The 5985-nt window shown below is 41.4% G+C and overlaps 1 protein-coding gene and 1 long non-coding RNA gene across 3 annotated transcripts in view; one reads left to right on the top strand and one right to left on the bottom strand.

Moving 5' to 3' along the window:
- ZFAND6 (zinc finger, AN1-type domain 6) overlaps positions 1–5985 on the top strand; it is a 37862-nt gene that overhangs the window by 395 nt on the left and 31482 nt on the right. Inside the window, exon 2 of one of the 2 annotated variants that reach the window (XM_014944583.1) lies at positions 2480–2562. The gene's annotated coding sequence lies outside the window, so the exon portion shown is untranslated. Of the gene's footprint in view, positions 1–2479; positions 2563–4724; positions 4834–5985 lie in introns of those variants that run through there. The other variant, XM_014944585.1, reaches the window with a different exon arrangement.
- On the bottom strand, positions 1477–5876 carry LOC106889502. The gene is made up of 2 exons (XR_001412342.1): positions 5625–5876; positions 1477–2002 (listed from the first exon to the last, which is right to left on the bottom strand). It is a non-coding gene; the product is annotated as an uncharacterized LOC106889502 (long non-coding RNA).

Raw genomic sequence — 5985 nt, 5'->3', positions numbered from 1 at the left:
GGCGGGGGGCAGAGCCGGCGGGGTCCCGGCCGGCGGGTCTGCCAGCTGCCCTGAGGGGGGAGTGGACTTTGGAGGGGCGGCGGTGCCCGGGCAGGGGGAGGCAGGGCTTCCCCCCCCGGGTCCCTGTCGGGGGCCTTCCCCCCGGGGCTGGCGGTCGGGGTGTGTGTGTGTGTCTCTCTCTGCTCCTCGGGTAAGTTGAGTGCAGCGGTTTGGGCTGGTTTGGGGACGGGAGCGTTCAGGAAGCAACATGCAGTTTGTGTTGTGGCACCCTTCCCACCAAACCAAGGGTTTCAGCCTGCGCAGCCCGTCACCCTTTGGCGTTTTCTTCTGAGAAAAGTTCTTTCTGTTCTCGCTCTGGTGTTCCCCGAGGAACCCTGCGAAATTTAACCAAGTTTACCTCCTCCTAGGCTCTGCAAAAAGTCTGGAGTGATAGATAAGGGATAGGGACATCCACTCCTGTTTCCACAGGATGTTGGGATGGGGCAATCCTGAAAAACAAAAAGCACTAATCATCTTACTGCCAGTAACAACGGCAACAGCAACGAAATACAGAAGCATCCACCAATATGCTGATGTAATGCATCAGCATTGGGCAAAACCGATGGTAGTTTCTTCTCCCCCTGTGTGGACGGACTTAAAGTGCACCCTTGTGTTCTGAAGTCCATTGCCTGTGTCCAGACTTGTCCTATAATAGATGTCATTGCACAAGAGTTATGGGGAGTAAAGAGCGTGCCGAGTTTCTTTCATTCTTCTTAGGATCTATGCTTACACTGAGCTGTGCCAGCTGTCTGTGTACACTGAAGAGAGAAGGGTGCAGCTTGGTAAGCTGCCCTATGAACTTGAAGGGGAAAAAAAATAAGGGAGAAACTATTCCCTTCCTCCTACTATTTCCAAGTAAATGACTTTGTTTGTTTGCTGTCATCTGAAATAATTTCTTTCACAGAGTGCTAATCCTCATCTGAACTGGTGATGATGGTAACACAGCAACTGAGGAAGCAAATATGTCAATTCCTTCCTTAGTTTCTTTCCTGTCTCTCCTTTAACTTTTATAGCTTGCTTTTTGAATTCTGCCTGATTTTTTTTATCTAGTGCTGAGGTACCTATGCTTGCTCTTTATGTTAATTATCACCAAACCTAGAACAGGGGGACTGGCTCTTTTCTGATATGTCATATATTTGTTTCAGGCCAAAATAACAGAGTGTTTTGGGAGGATTTTTGTTCCTTATGATAATGAATATCAAAGTCTATGACACATCAGTGGCATAATTCCTTGGGTTTACTGCTTTCCAGATAGAGGAATGTATTTCATAGAATACCTCTTAAAATTTTTTATCTTGCAAAACTATGAATCATGTTAAAATAATAACAGTTTAAAATACATTTACTTCTTGACTAATCATGAATTTATGGCAAAAATGAACATTGTATGTTACATAATATACTTTTAAGAGTGTGATCTAAGAATGTAAGCTTGCATTTCAACTTCTTGTTACTTTATGGTCTCAGATGGCACATTCAAAACCTTATACAAATAGCTTGAAAGAGATAGTGGCAAGTTATCAGAAGGAGAGTAGCATTAACACAAACTACTGAAAAGTTGCCATGGTAACAGATAAAGGTAATCCCTGTTTCTGTGAAAGTGTGTCCTTTTGTAACAGCTATATTAATGAGTCTGATTTCTGAGAGAATTGTAAGTATACAAACTTCTAGCTCCATTTTCTTGGCAGCTAATACACATGCAGCTAGTTTATTATTTTTAATACTGAATGGGCTATAACTTGCATTCAAGATACTTGATTTAAGCTACAAAGAGTATTACGGATTACATATAAATGAACTTGGAGCATGCTGAATTCAGTGCAAACTAGTATACTTTTTTTTTTCCACCGGAGAGATATCAGATGTCAAGGAAAAGTCTTTTTAAATGGCTGGATCCTTTCTCAAGGACTCTGACTGAAGCAAGTGATGTGGCCATCTATCACTGGAGTCCTTGGTGGTAGAGCTGTACAAGATATGAGTTTATGACCTGATGTAAAAAAAACACCCAAACACAAACAAATGCAAAAGACCCCACAAAAAAAACCCCAAACCAAACAAAAAACAACAAAACCTCCAAATAACCAACAAAAAAAAAAAGTCAAACCCCGAAGCCAAACCAACATGGCAACTCCTGGAAGTGATTGAGACCTGTTAAGGATATGCAGTTTTAGAGGCCAGGAGATAAGAGGGAAGGGGGAGGGAAAATAAAATACTATTATTTTAATGGCTTGTTTTCTATATAGAAGGAAGCAGTTGGAATTTAACATGAGGATGAACTTAGTTCCCTGGGTAGCTAAGCTTTGGATGGTTTGAGATAGTTGTCTGGACAGCAGTAAAAATGCACCAGACAGAAACACATTCCCCAGGAAGTTTTAGCAGCTAACCAGTCCACTCTGATAAGACCCAATATTTATGACATGCACCTTTTTGTTGTTTCCAGATTTGATTATTGCAGTGCATTGGATTGAAAGCAGCAAGAGACATCTCAAAGTTCTTCAAGAATACTGAAATCTCATCAGTCTGGTATGTTGCTCTTTCTAGACTCCTGGAATAGCAAGCTGAATTCTTTGTATGTGAGGGCTTCCTTAGTTACTCCTAAGGATACTGAAGTTTCTAGGACTTTGGCTTTTCATCATCAGCTTCATTCTTGGGAAGTAATATGCTACTCAGAACTATGCAACTGTGTATTGCTGGGGTTGCATAGAAGATTGTTTTTGGTAGTGGTGTTTGTAGCAGGACAATGAACCTGCACTTCAGAACCTTCAGTCAACATACACTCTGAACTTGTTTTCATCTTGGCTGTCCTGCCTGGAAATTCGAGGTACTTTTACAGACTTTTAAAACTAAAGTCAGGATGAAAAGGAGCTATTGCTAATTGCCTTTTGAGAGACTGCACACGCAGGTATTGAAGAATGAGTAAGAATACAAAAAGGAATGTTTATTTCATCGCACAGGGAGTTGTTTTTTTTCTTTCCCCCATCCTTATGTAGACGTGGCTGTCATGAAGTTTATGTTGTTTAGGCTTGATTAAAAAATGATTATTAATGTCTCAAAATCACTTCTGAAATGCCAGTTCTGAAATTCCTATACTAATGTACTTACTAAACTGATATATTTGCAAAAATATCTTATACAGCAACATCATGAGAACTGTTGTTTGTAAACAGAATTGCAGCATGTTACTTTTAAAGCTGTCTCTAATAATAAAAAAGCTAAAAGGCAGAGCTATAATTGTTTAAAAATAATAAATAAAAAATTCAGCACTTGCTGTAGTGCTGACATAATTGACAACCAGAGGGTAAAGTCCTTTTGTACAATGCAAGTTCAGTATTTGTACGCAGCAGTTCAGTTGCTTTGCTACTTATTAACGTGTACAGAATCCAGGAGGTATAATGTATTTGAGACGGTGAAAAACAGGTGCAAAATTGTGAAGAAAGCCCTTGTGATTCACACTGATCTGTAGGGAACTGGGCAGCAAGTAACCATCTCTTCATCTAATCCCCGAGCAGCCATCACATGTAGCTTTTGATCACTACTATTCTGGTCTCTGTTTGAACTGGTGACTTAAAGATGAAAGGCTCTGGTCTTGATCTCTTGAGCTGTCAAGTCCTCCAAACTTGCTGTCTTCTGTGTGTGTAAGATTACAGAACAAATAGCCTTTTAGCTGTTCCATGATTACAATAGTCAAATGAGAGTCAGGTGCTTTCTCTTGTTACTGTCCTCGGTGCAAAGTTCAGTGGCAGCAAACTGAATCTTTTTTATGCTGCTGTCAAAGCTTCCCCGTTTAATGTACTTGCTTTGCAATCTGTTATTTTCGTTTTTCCTGCATTGCTACAGTTATTGTAAGAGTAGCAAAGGCATAACTTGAGCCTGGACCTTAAAATAGTGCCTCTGCGTTTTCTCCAAAATATGTGTGTCTTTACAGGGAAAATAGGTGGTTTATATGCAGAAACCGAGCTTATAAATTAGGCTTTTTAATATTTAGTTTCACTAGGTCTCGTTCAGCATGGGATAAAAACTTGAACAGCAAATTTTTTTATGTCTGGATTTCCAACATCTAGGTACAGATGTTTACCCATGATGTCTATTTCAGCGAGGTGGGTCAACTGTGAACCCAGTTTCAATATCCCACTTCACAGATTATTTTTTTTTAATTTTTTTTTCATCTTTTACTCCTGTGAGGATGGCAAATTATTTTGAGGGCTTTCTTAGCAAGATTTGTGTTCTGTGGGCTGTTTTTGTGTGTGTGGTGGTGGTTTTTATTTTGGTGTGGTTGGATTTTGGTTGGTTTTTTTTTTGTTTTAATGAGATGAGGTAAGCAGATGTAGGAGGTCACAGTGCTGAATGGAGGAGAATCTGCTTCGCCATTGCCCTTACGCTCAGGGTAGGCCGTGCCCTTGCTTATCAGAAGCTGGCCAAACTTCTGCCAGATCAGTGGCTGGGGCAGATGGAAGGGTCTGATGAGCACCAGAGCTGGGCTCAGGGCAGACAGCGTGACTGGGAGGGGAAAGGTGGGGAGAAAAAGGGATGAAACTTCTCCCTTGCAGTGATAAGAAGCTGCCTGTGTAACAGAAGCATAAGCTGAAGGGTGGGATGTTTGATGATAAACATTATTTTTCATCACCGCTGCAGTTGCGAGGTGGCTAGACTTCCGTGGAGTTTTCTTGTCTTCTGTGCCCTTGGGTTGGTGAGAGTTGTGACTTTTGCTGTTGTTCTTATGGGCCTAAAGTTAACGTGCTCTAAATTGGAGCTTTCCAAGATTGGTTACTGAGATACTTGGAGGACGCTTTACTGGTATGTTTTGTTTGCATGAACTATGTTCTTGGTTTTGATTGCTTAGATAACATTTGGTCAAAAAAAAAAAGTGCCATGTAAGTATGACCTCGGAGTTATCCTCAGGGGACTGGATGAACTTCCAGCAGCAGTGACGCTTGCAGGGCACTGAATTCAGGTGCACGGGTTGAGGTCTGGTTCTTTCAGCTTGTGTTTTAGGTTCCATAGGGGAAGTTATGTAAATCTTGCTAATTCTGGTCTTGTAGTGTTTCGTAGTTATTCACTTACAACTGTGCAAATCGCCGCTTTTCAGCCCTATTTGGATTTGTGGTGTGATGGATTGCTCTAAAATAGAAGGTAAAAGTGAAATGTGCTATTTGGCTGTTCTGGAGGAGTTAAACGTCCTTCCTGAAGGTGTTTTTTTAGGCTCCCTTTGGTTTATGTATCACAGCTCAAGGGAGTGCTTAGCTGTAAATATTTTCCTGACGTTGGGTGGTGGTTGCAGTAAGGCAGTATGCTGAACTGTCTTGGGCTTGATTAATCTGTGTTAGCAAACTTAAAACAGGTATTTGTTTTGGGGTGTAGGCGAGGTGGGGGAAAGTGGGCTGCTCCAGCACCGGCTGGAGGAGAGGTGGGGAGGAGACCACAAACAAGGAGGAGTTTTTCCTCTATTTCGCCCCCACCCTGCCCAGTACCAAACCAACACAAATGGGATTACACTGGCAAGTGCTATATTGTCCTCTAGCTTTAATATTTTCAATTATTTTACAGTAAACACAAGAAGATGTTTTCTCTAAGGTAGCCTTGCTCACCAGAGGAGTCCTGTGTCGCCGCGGTGGTGCTTTGGGGGTGCTGGCCGTGTTCTGGCTCTGTCCCACGTTGCTTGTTTGGAACGGGGCAAGGTTTTTCTCAAACGAGATGTCACTTCTGCACTTGTGAAATAGTAATTGAGCCTTGTTTTGACTCTTCTTGCGCGTTCACTCCATAGATGGGGCAGGGAACCGCTTCAACGTTTACACCCAGGAAAAAGAAAAAGCTTTTCATCTCAACGGCAGGTTTGGTGTGGTTTTTTGCCTTTTTTTTTTTTTTTTTTTTTTTTTGCTGGGGTGGGAGGAAAAAAAAAAAAAAAAAAAAAAAAAAAAAAAAAAAAGTTCTAGGAAAAATATTAAACCC

This window comes from Calidris pugnax, unplaced genomic scaffold (assembly GCF_001431845.1).
Source record: "Calidris pugnax isolate Ruff unplaced genomic scaffold, ASM143184v1 scaffold70, whole genome shotgun sequence".
Taxonomy (NCBI): Eukaryota; Metazoa; Chordata; class Aves; order Charadriiformes; family Scolopacidae; genus Calidris; species Calidris pugnax.
Note: the sequence above shows the minus strand (reverse complement) of the source record. Positions and strands in the feature narration are given on the sequence as shown.